Source organism: Boleophthalmus pectinirostris, unplaced genomic scaffold (genome assembly GCF_026225935.1).
Source record: "Boleophthalmus pectinirostris isolate CB_2022bp ecotype Guang Dong unplaced genomic scaffold, ASM2622593v1 HiC_scaffold_19, whole genome shotgun sequence".
Taxonomy (NCBI): domain Eukaryota; kingdom Metazoa; phylum Chordata; class Actinopteri; order Gobiiformes; family Gobiidae; genus Boleophthalmus; species Boleophthalmus pectinirostris.
This window is the reverse complement of record NW_026571140.1, coordinates 42,422,001-42,435,770: the sequence shown is the minus strand read 5'-3', so window position 1 is coordinate 42,435,770 and position 13,770 is coordinate 42,422,001. Positions and strand designations below refer to the sequence as shown.

Here is a 13,770-nt window from a genome sequence, read left to right as displayed (position 1 = left end):
TTATTTATTAAAGACTTACAGCCCAACACTTTCTGAGGTCAAGTTTTTTGATGATAGTATGAACATTGGAGCTTCAGTTGACTGTATTTTTCAGGAGGCAGATTTCAAGCTGCTTGGGGTCACATGTGTTGATAAGTACCTGGAAAAACATGATGTTAACAGGATGTCGCTGGGATTAGCCTGCATGGACTGAACTGGATACGACACTCCCCCTCTGTCCCCACATGAGACCCACAGTAGGGTTGTCCCGATCCAATCACGTGATCGGAAATCGGCGCGGATCAAGTAACCGCGGACTCAATCTGGACTCGGACGTTATGTTCCGATCAGGTATCGGATAAATAATATACGTATATAACACACAGGACACAACAGTTTTTATTTCTTTTTACTGAGGTGTGGGATTTGTTCAGGGACGTCCCGTCAGTGTGACTGTCTGTCCCAGCGCCTGTTGTACTAGAGACACACTTACGGTGGGACTTTTGGATCGTGTCGTGCTCGGGCGCTGTTGCCTGGGGTTCTGTTGCCCGTGTTCACACCTGCGCAGCATGAAGTGTCTATTGAGCGGTGGGACTGATGTTGCGGTTGCGTTCCTCTGTGGGTTTGTGGATGTGGTGGCGGTGCGGGGGAGAGAGACTGTGGGGTTTCTGTCTCATTTTTATTTGGTAAGATTTTGTATTATTTGAAATCATAGACGAGTCTAAATGTTTTAAATGTAAAGCACAGGCTTCCATATCATAAAAATAAAAATAAAGTTTACTAAGTTACACATTCCAAGACCAGATTGTGGTACTGGGGCCATGGGTCATTTGGTACCAGACCGCAAAAGAATAAATAACTTACATTATTTCTATTTCATTTATATTTTACATCCGTCTATGACTCAGTCTTAACGCAGGTCAAGACACGGTCACGTGGTACATCAACACTAATATTAAACCATGATAATAAAATATACAACTGTATTGTATTGTAAATGAGTAAAAACAGACGTCTTTGGAAATGTTTTTTTGCAAAGGAGAAAAGGCCCAGTGAGGAGACAGAAGAAGAGTCTATCTATGACCACGAAAAAAAACTAAAACTAGATAATAAACAATACCAGGAGACCTACTTAAAATATGGATTTGTCACAACTGGTGATTCCCATGCACCAAACCCGCTCTGCATAATGTGCAGTGATCTGCTCTGCAATGAGGCAATGAAGCCTCAAAACTGCTTCACCACTTGGAGACCAAGCACCCTGCATTAAAAAACAAAAAAAAAACAAGCCTTTGGAGTATTTTGAAAGAAAAAAGCAGGCAAAAGGACAGAAGCAGGATTAACTCATCACTGTGGTAAACACTGCAGGTCTACAGAGTCTACAGATGTGGACAACAAGGCAAAATGACTTGTTTATGTGTGAGTCCTTTATCAGGAGGATGTGCATGAGGATGTGTGATGTGCACTATTGTTGACAACCAAACCCACAGCCGCAGAACTATTCAAGTGGATAGTTGTGCATTAGGAAACTTCAATGGTCTTTTTGTGTCGGCATATGCACAGACGGAGCTGCTTCCATGACCGGACTGTCAGGTTTAACTGCTCGGATTAAGGAGGTTGCACCTGAATGTGAATCTACTCATTGCATCATTGACAGAGAAATGCTGGCTAGTCAAAAAATGCCACCAGAACTTAACAATGTATTGAATAAATGGTGATTGATGTTAAAGTTATGAATCATGTCAAAGCACATGCCCTTAACTCACTGAAATAAGATGTTATCCTGAGGGAGATCGCTGGTCAGAGTGTTTGAATTACAAGAGCCGCTGCAGAGATTTCTCTCAGAAAAGAAATCACTGCTGGCAGCACATTTCAGTGACAAGGAGTGGGTCAGAAAACTTGCTTACTTGTGTGACGTATTGAGCCTGCTCAGTGAGCTCAGTCTGTCCTTTCAGGGGAAAATGAAAACTGTCTTCAAGTTGGCAGATAAAGTAGCAGCATTTCAAACCAAACTGGATTTGTGGAGACGACGTGTGAACCGAGGCATATCTGATATGTTTCAAACATTGTCAGGGATTTGGGAAGAGACTCAGCCTGAGCATTAATTCTCCCAGATGGTGCATGATCACCTGTCTTTGCTTTTAAAAGAGTTCCAGGGCGACCTCCCAACCACAAAAGACCCACAAACTGACAAGGAATGGATCTGCAACCCATTTGTCAATAAACCAGACGACAACATGTCCGTGCAAGAACAAGATCAACTCCTGGAGATCACAAATGACAGTGGCCTTAAACGTATGTTCGAGACATCAGCTCTGCCAGTATTCTGAATAAAAGTCACGGCAAAATATCTTGAGATTGCCACAACAGCACTTGATCCTGCTGCCATTTCCATCATCATATCTGTGTGAAGAGGGGTTTTCTGCAGTCACAGCAACCAAAACAACATGACGGAGTAGACGGGACATAAGAAACACACTTCAGTGTTATTGTCTCCCATTACCCAGAGATGGGACCGTCTCGTTGCAGAGAAACACGCTCAGGGCCCTTTTATGAACTCAGGTGCCACCTAGTGTCAGAAAGCAGCAGACAGCACACTACGTCCAGAGATGAAAACAAACAAAAAGTAACAAATGATAAATATCAAATAAATAATAACACATATGCAAACACTTAATCGAACAATCAACAAGTATAAATCAGGTGTCACGGGGGCTGCCACGTCGTTGTGTCTCCACATTGCCTAGTATGAAAAGTTGTGTGCGTGTGCCTGTGCGTAGGTGGTGGTCAGGGGAGCTGATGGCGCAGAATCAGAGTCAGTCTGTCCCAGGGCAGCTGTGGCTACAAAAGTAGTTTACACCAGTGAGTGTGACAAGGTAACATTTGTCTCTGCCTTTGTGTCCTGGTTCAGTCGTGCTCCAGAGCAGGTCTGAAGCCCACGTACTGTTCTTCATCTGTTCAGAGCAACACTCACACCTGACGACAAAGTATCTGTTAAACTGACTAAAAGTCACAAAGAACAATGATTATACCCAGGTGTACTTTTATATTATGACAAAGATTAGAAGATACAAACAAGTTTTTCTACATGACATTTATGATTTATTCAATTCAATAAAATAACCTAGATCAATGAACGCTGTAATTCATTCACACTAAAAGAAAAGCACAGCTCGTGGTCAACTGGCTCCATCTAGTGGAAACTTTAAGATAAAGTTGGATAAATTAATTTGCATTTAAAAGACCCTACATGTGTAAAAACTTGATTATGGTCATCGTTTAGTAGGGATTACGTAACAGATATTTGTGTAAAAATATTTCAAAATAATAATAAATATATGATTCAATCATAATCACTCATAATAAATATGATTGTTTTAGAGAAACACTTGCTGAGGCTCTGGATTACATTAAGCAGTCAGAGGCCAAACTGGAGAAAGGAGCCTATGTAAATAATAATAATAATAATAATAATAATAATAATAATAATATATGTAACTGCACTTTTGATGCAGGAAATAAAACACAGACAGTCCAACAGACATTTTTCAATATGGAAATGAGATATAATATCAGGGCAGACATGTCACACATTTTCCAACAATTAAAACTTGTTTTGATTAAATATGATACATTTCATTAAAATGGCCATATTTATGTAGATTTCATATTCAAGAAGTAATTACTTCTGCCCACAAGTATTATTACTTTATGTTGAGGTATTTATGTAAATGGACTGGGAAATTGTGTGTTTGGAGTATTGAGAGTTTTGAGCTTTTCTACTGTTCTTAGTCCTGTATATTTGAACACAAGTGTAAAATGTTGCATTTTCTCAAAATGTACTTGTGTTTGTTTGTGATCTGTGTGATCTAACAGAAGTGTTTAAGTTTCATGTAATGCAGATTTATCTGTGTTAACAGAATGTAGGATGTAACGATCCAAGTCTCACGATACGATATCGTCACGTATGAACCTCACAGTACAATATTTATTGTGATATTGTGGGAAAGATCACGATATCCTGATATTCTACATAATAACAAGAATGACGTTATAAAATGTTTTGAGCATCATTTGGTAAAACATTTATTGTCATTTTCAGAGAGAAAACCCCGACTGCCCAACACAAGGTAAAAACACAGGAACAATAATAACACGAGGCTGAATACATAAACCTCCGATATTATTTAAACTAAATCATCTGAACCCTTTTAAACTTTAGTTGTATTTAATATTGGAAATAATGTGTCACTTTATTTATATGAGTGAATAAACATTTACTCATTTAATTTTGTAAAGAAGGATTAACTTTAACCCATGTAGTTTGATGACATGCTCGGCCTAATACCACAGACTATATACTGTATAAATGGACATAGTTAACACACCACGTGCCAGACTGGAAGTTCACATGTGGCTCTTCTGGCTCCTCCTGACTCTGGCTCCCATTGAGTTAAATTAAAATATTGTGGCTCCTCTCTGTACCTGCTGCACTGATCCTCGTTGTATTGGTATTAAAATATTTCTATTAACTCGCTCTACATGATTCTGTTTTTTTGTCCGTTAAAAAAATCCTGGTCATAACATAAAATCTGGCTCCAAATTCGCTCTTCGTGAGCTTCATTTGACTGGAGCTGAACGCTGTGGGTGACGTCACACTCACTTAGTCCACTTCTTTATATAATCTCTGCTTAATACCCCCCAAAATAATTGAAAATAAAATCAGTCATTTAAATATACTTTATTGTCATTGTCAGTGAACAATATTCACACATCAGGATGCTTTAATACGGTGCAACATAAAACAATTCATATTAATAGTAAAGAGAAAAATAAAAATGATGTTAGAATAATAATGTTGTGTAGGGTGAATGAAAGTTCCTGCAGAGTTTCCCTGGAGGGAGAGCGGCTCCAACTTTTCATGTGGATCAGTGAGCTGAAACAAAGAATAAAGTTTACTTAAACATAAACATGTGAAGTGCAGTGAAATACTGACACAGATAAAGACAAGATAAAAACGAATATAGAGTAAGAACATTCACTCACAATAGAAGGGCTCCTGGAGGACATGTTTCTTCTTCAAGAGCTTCTGTCCTTCCTCCAGAGAATCATTGATCCTCTGCAGAGAGTTGACCTCTGACCTCCACAGAGCGGCTCTGGCTCTGATCCACTTTGAGGTCTCAGTCTCACTGCCCCAGGACAGACTCATGCCTTCATGAGCGATGAACAACACGTCCATACCAATGAACAGAACATTAACAGCCCGAAGTTGTTTTATAGCAGTTTTGGTCATGGCCCGAGGACCTTTGATTGCTGAAAAGCTCAGCTCAGGACTTATACCTGCTGCTCTCTCTCCCCTCCACAGTCTAACCACAGAAACACCATCGACAAACGCTTCAAAGTTTTTCACAAAGGACATCCCTTTGCTTGTCATACTCAGAGCTTTGACAATATCAATGTTTTCTGTGCTCTGGAAATGATTGTCAATGGTCTTTTTCAAACAGGTCTGGAGCTCATCCACATCTGTCATGAACTTTTTAAAGTTCTCACTTGCATTCTCCTTCTGTGCCTTGCTATAAAAATGATCTGTAACCGTGGTTACGACACTGTTGACTCCAGTGGTCACTGCTGATGCAGCTCCAGCTGCAGTCAGGTACAGAGACACTCCTGCAGTGAGAGGGGCCAGGGCCATGGACAAACCAACGACGGCCAAACCTCCTCCCACCGCCCCCAGAGCTGCCCACCACGTTGGAGATCCGTGCTCCTTTGTTCATTCGGTCTAACTTCACTGCACAGGGCTCCAGCTCATCCAGGACCTTCAGCATCCTCTCCCTCCTCTCTCGAAACATCTCCATGAAGGTTCTGTGTTCATCATGGAACAAAAACAACATCCGGAAGTCTTTGTTCTTCCTGAAAAACAAAAAAGTGTGTGAGTGAAGTGACCCCAGGATCTGAATCATGTACACGACGACACGAGGTCTTTCAGGAGGTGAGTAAAACATTTAGTTGGGGTCAGTTGGGTCAGTGGGGACGACAGTCGCTGACAACGTCCACGAGGAGAAAGACACAAAAGGTGACTGCTAAAGAAGCTGGTTGTTCAGAGTGCTGTATCCAAAGAAAAAAAATGTGTCAGGTAAAGGTGCACCGTCCAAAGGGATGAGAGGATTCTCAAGCCAAATCCATGCTGGAATTAGTGGGAGCTTCATAAGGAGTGAACTGAGGCTGGAGTCAGAGCATCAAGAGCCACTAAAGCAAATGCCTGAAGTCCAGTGTGAAGTTTCCAGTCAGTGAGGATTTGTGCTGCCATGTCGTCTGCTGGTGTTGGTTTACTGTGTTTTCTGAAGTCCACAGTCAACGCCGCCATCTCCCAAGACATTTTAGAGCACTTCATGCTTCCTTCTGCTGACAAACTTTATGGAGCGGCTGATTTGATTTTGCAGCAGGACTTGGCACCTGCCCACACAGACAAAGGTCCCCAAGTCCTCTCAGTGACAGTGGTGTTTCTGTGCTCGACCCACAGAGAATCTTTGAGATTTTGTCAAGAGCAGAGAAACCTCCAAACAAAAACCTTTGAGAGTTTGTCCTCTGTAAGCCGCAGTGTAGTGATTAAATGTAGTTAATATGATTAACTGAGATTCAGGAGCAGGACCACGCCTCAGCCGCCCTCTCCTCTAACCAGCGAACCACAAATCACCTCAACCACGCCTCTAATATCCCAGAAGCCTATATATAGCAGCCTTTCCCATCATCCCAGTTTGTCTCGGTGAACTCGACCCCAACCTCCCATCCCCTATTTTGTCTTTCAGTAATAAGACGCCTACAAAGGGGGTCCCCTTCCAGCTGGGCCAATTGAAGATTGAGACGGAGCCTCCACCCAGAGTCTCAACCCAGCCATCTCTGCCTCGCTTCATACATTATCAGTAAACTTCTTTGCACTATGTCGTTGTTGGTGTGGTCCAAGCCAGCGAAATCACATGTGATTTTTAGATCATGTTTGGCCTCTGTGGTGTAGTGAGTATTTTTCACACTTTTGTCCACTCTTCAAAATCTATTTAAACAAGTGAATAATTAATTATTTGGGGAAAAAAAACATGTTTGTTGTTGTACCTGATTTGGTCGAGGGTGTTTATGCTGATGAGCATCTTTTCAACATCATCTTCAGACACTTCTGGTTTCAGGGAAAATGTGGGTTTGTTCAGACAGAAATCTGCAACAGAGCTGTGAAAAAAACTCACATTTTTTTATTAAATTTACACAAATGTATGAAATATGTGTGAGTTTGTGAGTGTTAAAACCTTTCTCTAAAAGCACTGCAGATGTCCTTGATGGTCCCGATGTACTGATCCAGTTGAATCTCCATCACTTCTATATTCTGCACTTTGGCTCTGAAGAACTCCTCATTGTTCCGTTTGAAGAGCAGCAGCAGAGGCCTGATGATCCGAGCAGCAAATATGATCCTCTTCACTGACTCCAGATTAGTTTCTTCAGACAGCTCTACCACCTGGGTTTGCTCAAACAGTTGATCTGAAGTCACCATTAACTTCTCCACCGCCTCCAAAAAGATCTGCATCTCATTTAGACCCTCCACAATCTTCAGCACCAGGACCTCCAGCTCCTTCTGCAGCTCCTTCTCCTCCTCAGCCTGTTTCCTGGATGTTCTTCCTGGTACAATACTGTCTCCTACATACGACAAGAAAGCCACAAAAGCGCTGCCTTTGGTTTCTGCCTTTGTGACCTGGTTGAATCTGTTGTGGATGTCACTTGCTCTCTCTGGGATTTTGGTCAAAGTGCTTTTCTCTTCCTCTCGCTCCTTTATCCACTCAGAGCTTTTGGCGACAAAGTTTTTGACAATTTTTATGGAGCTGAAAGTGAGTGAGACGTAGTTCCCCAACGCCGTCTCCAGTTTATTCCTGCGAACAGATCCAATATAGAATCTTTTATCTTTTTATTTTGATCTGTGACCTCAAACTGTAGACATTAAAGGTTCTATATTACACAGAATTGACTCTTGTGAGCTTCTAGCCATGTTATAATGTTGTTACCTCATTAAAAACATGTCTGGAGTTGTGTTTTGTTTCATGTACACGTGTTTAAGTGACACTTTATTATTAGTCTGTCTACATCTCCACAGCTCAACATGCTCTGTTCCACCTTGTTCTTGAGATTACAGCTCCTTTTACCTTTAGACATTTGCAATTCCAGGGCTGAAATCATCCAAATGATTCTAGTAAAGGTGCCAGCAGTTTAAAAACACAGTGGAGCTCGCATGACATCACAAGGTAGAACAGAGTGTTTTCCGTTTGAGAGAAGAAAATCTGTAGGGTTTGTATTTTAAACGTGTGAATGAAAGAAAACACAACTCCAGGTCTGTTTGTGATGGACGGTGTTGGGAGTAATGTGTTATAAAAGTTACTGTGCTGCGTTGCTTTTTGCTGTAACACAGTAATGTGACATTACAGGGAAAAAAACTATAATATTTTACTGTGTACAAATGTGAGTAACATGCGTCACATTTGCATTTTTACCCTGGATTGAAGTGGAGGGTTTTTTGTTTTTCTTCATACAAATTCGCTAAAGTCACCGCGATATATTCAGCGGTTGAAACACCATTGTTATGATTCCGAGTGTCGGGACGGCTGGAGGTGCGCCCGTGTAGACCATCTGGTGACCGCGGACAAAAGGACCGACGCAGAACTCCAAGATTAGTCCTGGTTCAGTTCTGTTTTAGTCCTGGTTTAGTCCTGGTTTCGTCCTGGTTCAATCCACGGCGCAAAAGTTCGTCATCTTTGCACAGTTATTTTGGTGAGAGTTAAAGTGCTGTAATAATTGTGTAATGTTTTATATTTTAAATGCAATAATATTGTAATGTAACTTTGAATCACTTTGAAATGACACTAACAAGTAAAAACAAATAACACATTACAGTTTTGAAGTCACTTGCCCAACAATGGTGATGAGGAAACAACATTATAACATGGATCAGAAAATGGTGTAATACGAGTCCTTTAAAAAGCCTGAACCGATTAGTTTCCGGTTGGATTTGAGTAAATCGTGTCTCACCCCGGCACAGATATTTTGTATAAGCAGCTCTTGAGGTCAAAATAAGTCAAATATTCACTGCCCTTATCAAATTATAAACACAAATAGTTTTTAATAAAGGTAATGGTCACATTTTTATCCCTATAAAGCCTGACACATGAAATAATAGACAGAAAATTCAGTTTCTTTGATATTTAACTCTTTCAACAAAATGTAAAAAATAAATAAATAAATAAATTTGTGATTTTTATTTATTTATTTATTTATTTTTTACCATTTTTCAAATAAAAAAATGATCATATTTGATACGTTGGGCTTTCATGGCCATTTTATAGAACCCACCTTGTTTATTTACCAAAAAAATTTTTCTTTGATGCATTTAGAACTCAGAGAAAATTTTAGGAATATTTCCTTTTATGTTTTTTTAAATGTCTGAACAGGATGATTTTTATTTTGTCATGTGGAAGACGAGAAAACAGTTTGGGTCCTTGTTCAATCACAAATGCATGTTACATTTTCCACTGTACACGTGTGTGAAATTATTAAAAATATATGTAAAAAATAAACGAGTGAATCCTCTTTATCCTCTGAAGCAGTCAAATATTGACTGTTGTTATTTTGTGTGTCAGAACAGTTACAACAAACAGACAACTGCACCTTTTATTTACATAGACCAGGGTGGGCAAACTACAGCCCGGGGGCTGTATGCGGCCCTTCTGCATTTCCGGTGTTTCCCAGTAGATGGCGCACTATATATATTGAGGTGCGGCGTATTATGTTGGCCGCAATGCTTTATGGGAAAGTGTTCTTACAGGAGTCATTTTCGGGCGGCGTATTCGGACCATGAGTGAGGTAGAAGTATTTAAGACATAAGGCTGCACTGTTTGTAGTTTAAGTGCAGTTGTAATAAAGTCATAAGACTTGATGACTCTGTGTTTTAAGTTTTAACGCATGGAACATTGTACGTGTCTAGTTCTGTTGTTTGTGTAGATGTTGATGTACATGATGTTATGATGAAGGTTCTGTTTGTCAGTTAGATTTAAGCACTCAGGGCTCATGCTGAACTGTGGTGTGCAGTAGAGCGAAACTATTCACCTTTCAGGTATTTCTGAAATTTATGTGTGGAAGTTGTAGTGCAGAATATGTTCTACATGAGCGTAAAAACGAGTGCAATGGAGCCGAGCTCTTAACACGTCATGTTCTGTCTCCTGTCCGGCCCTTGAGTCAAATTTTAGGACCGTATGTACGATATATATATCTATATACCTATATATATACGAGCCAAAAAGTTTGCCCACCCCTGATATAGACTCATGTAAAGATCAAAATTCTAAAATTATTCAATAATAATAATAATAATAACAACAATTGAAAACTTATTTTTAAGGTGACATCTGAGTTATGAAATACTAAAAATTGTGTGGTGTTAAATTTGCATGGAATGACATGAATTATGAAGATTGCATCATAAAATGTAATGTCATGATGGATGAGGAACAGAATCACAAAAACCCACTGTATCAAACCTGATACAAACAATTTTAAGAAGATTTTTCTACAATGAAAATAAAAATATGAAGACTTCATAGATTCATCTAAGAAAGTAAATGTTCATATTGAAGAATCACTAACAATATTTAGGCAATTCTTACACTAACATTTCCAAAATTTACAAAGTTGTTCATCCAAAAACAGAGAAAGTCTCGCCCACCAAAGACATATTGAAAATGTTTGTTGTTTACTGAAAACCATGGAACATCCACTAGGGGAAAGCTGACAAGTATTTAATTGTACACAACAGTTTTTTCAGGAAAAATATTGATTATGTGGTTGGGCAGAGGTCTCAGAATGTTGTGTATCAAACATGAAACAAAAGCCTTTAAAGGGTTAAACTGCACTTTCCCACCTTCAAGGCTCAACGCTCTTTACAACACGAAACCACTCATACACTCACACACACACACACACACACACACACACACACACTCACACACTCACACAAACACACACACACTCACACACTCACACAAACACACACACACTCACACACTCATACAAACACACACACACACCAGTGTACACAGATAGTTGTTTTTTTCTTTTTCTTATTTTTGGTTTTATTCTGAAAAACAAATGACTGAATGATACACAGATTCATTAATCCACCTCGTGTCCGAGCGAACAGAAAACAGAAAACAACTTGGAGAGAGGTTGTTGTCTTTTCGAGGGTGTGTCTGCTCCCAGTGATTGTTTTGCGAGCACGTCACAGATTTCTCCTCGTGCACAGAGATAATTTGCTCGCTCGCAGATAATATCTAAGCAAGTGAAATACAATATGGCTGAGTGTGTGTATCATGCATGTGTGTTATCGTGTGTGTGTGTTATCGTGTGTGTGTGCGTTATCATGTGTGTGTCTTATCGTGTGTGTGTGTTATCTTGCATGTTGTATTGTGCGTGTGTGTTATGGGACTATTTTGATGCTGTATCTGGATGTATTGATCCTCCCTCACTGTGTGAAGAACAGAGACGTGTAGACGAAGAATAAAACACACACTTCCATTTATAAAGCTGCTCCTATAGTGCATCAAACCAAACTGTAAACAATATGAACGCTTTGTAATTAAAAATCTTAGCTGTTTTAAATCTCAATATTCTTCATACTGAATAAAAACAGACCCACGTTACCTTGAGGCAGTCATCTTGTCGTCTCCTGTGCTCGTGCTTCTGCTCTGTCTCATCCTTAGAGGAAAACCCCTCCCACATGAGGAGGAACACATTCAAAATGAAACTGAAAGCAAACTTTGCCAGTAAAAGCACATTTTTTGTATATTTTCTATATAATTAAGACACTGCAATTTTAATTAACATTTTTGAAATTTGAGCTTCATTTTATGTTATGATTTCTCTTTCATTACAACCTCAGGGACGTTAATGTCCGATAAATCAAGTATTTGTTCAATATCGACCACACCACAACGACTCCCAAACTCACAGAAAGAGATACAGACGTAGTAAAGTGACTGAAACTGACATTTAAACACCAAAGACCAAACACAATGAAAACACTTCATATTTACACGTCACAGTGGACGGAGCCGTCTTGGATTCTAACTCGGAATCTTTGCTCGGTCGACTTTTTCTGCCACTGAAGTCTGAGTCGGGGGGGGCCCAGGAAAAGGGGCGTGTCACAGCTATTGTTAGGCAACTTCCTCGGAAAACTGATTCAGAAGGAAAATCGAGTGCAGGGTTAGTCCAAGTTTATAATAATGATCAAGAAATTATTACTAGTGTAGTGTTTATTACTCACTGAATAAAAAATATAGAAAAAATATATTCTTCTGTTCAATGTGCGTCTCCAAAACTCAACAACGACCAGCACAAGGACAGAACAGTGACAGTGTGCAAGTGTGTTATATTTGATCTGGTGTGTTGTTTATATTGAGAGCGTACGTGCATGTGCACACCACTCACGTGCACACCTTAACAGAAATTACATGTAACATGTGACATGTTTTTTTTTTTTTTTTTAAGTAACAGAGAAACTTTTGATTTGAGGGGGAACAGTGTTGTTGGTGTCTCTTTTTATCCAGTGCACTAAAGTCTGGAGTTAGTTTTGTTGTGGCGATTCTCAGGATGTGTTCATGTTGTGTCAAATGATCAGAAAAATGACTTTCCCACTGGAAAAATTCACTTGAACGCCTCCTCATGTCGGAAAAACAACTTGGCAAGTGGAATCTTTCTACACACATGAATGCAGCATAATACTGTACACCACACCTCAACAAAGGTCAGTGTATCTGGAGTGCACCATCTACTGGGAAATGCAGGAATTGCAGGAAAAATAAAACAGGTTAACAAGGTTTATTATTATCATTTATTCAGGTTTGGCGGGCTGGATTAAAAGGTTTAAAGGGCCGCATACGGCCTCTGGGCCATAGTTTGCCTACCCCTGTTATAGAATCTCTCTGTGGGGAGGCGATCCCGCTCACAGTCAGAATGTCTGTTTTTCTAAGTATTTTTGAGCTATAAAAGCACCTGTAATTGAATAAATATAAAGTGGATCTGTTTAATAGAACATTCCAGGCAGCAGAGCAATGACAGATCCATAGTAACAAGCAGGTGATGGACCCCAACCAACTTTTGAAATACATTTGAAATACAAAGTATTTACAGTCAAACTGTGACTTCTCTCATTCTCTCCTTTAAAACGTCACACTCCACATTTCCAGCATTCTTTAACACCGTATGTGTTCATCGCACATGTGAATACACAACCAGATTCTCAACGTTTAACATGTTTTATTTTGTAAGGACATGACAGTGATGAAGCTTTAGTCCCATTTTTTCAGAGAAATGTTTCACTGACGCCGCTCAAACTGCTCTCAGTCTTTAAGAACTTTGTCTTGTCAGTTCTTTGCCTCTTTCTCACACAGGTCACGTCAGCAGCAGCACAGAGTGATTCTGCTACAGACGATGCAGGTGATAAGTGATTCAAACAGGTTCAGGTATGACAACAAACCCTGGTTTTATTGTTGTTGTAAAATTAGCAACTACACGTACACAAACCCGCAGTGTCGGGGAGTAACAGATTACATGTACCAGAGTTACATAATCAGAGTGCAAATTATGAGTAACTGTATTCAGTTACAGTTACTCTTTCAATGAGTGGTAATTGGATTACAGTTACTTTATTGAAATAAATGGATTTTCCTGTTTTCCTTTTTTCACATTTTGGGCTAAATCCCCTTTTGT

The 13,770-nt window shown here is 39.7% G+C and overlaps 1 pseudogene; it reads right to left on the bottom strand.

Moving 5' to 3' along the window:
• Positions 1–4,704: 4,704 nt before the first annotated feature.
• Positions 4,705–11,747, bottom strand: LOC110174772 (uncharacterized; annotated as a pseudogene).
• Positions 11,748–13,770: the final 2,023 nt, after the last annotated feature.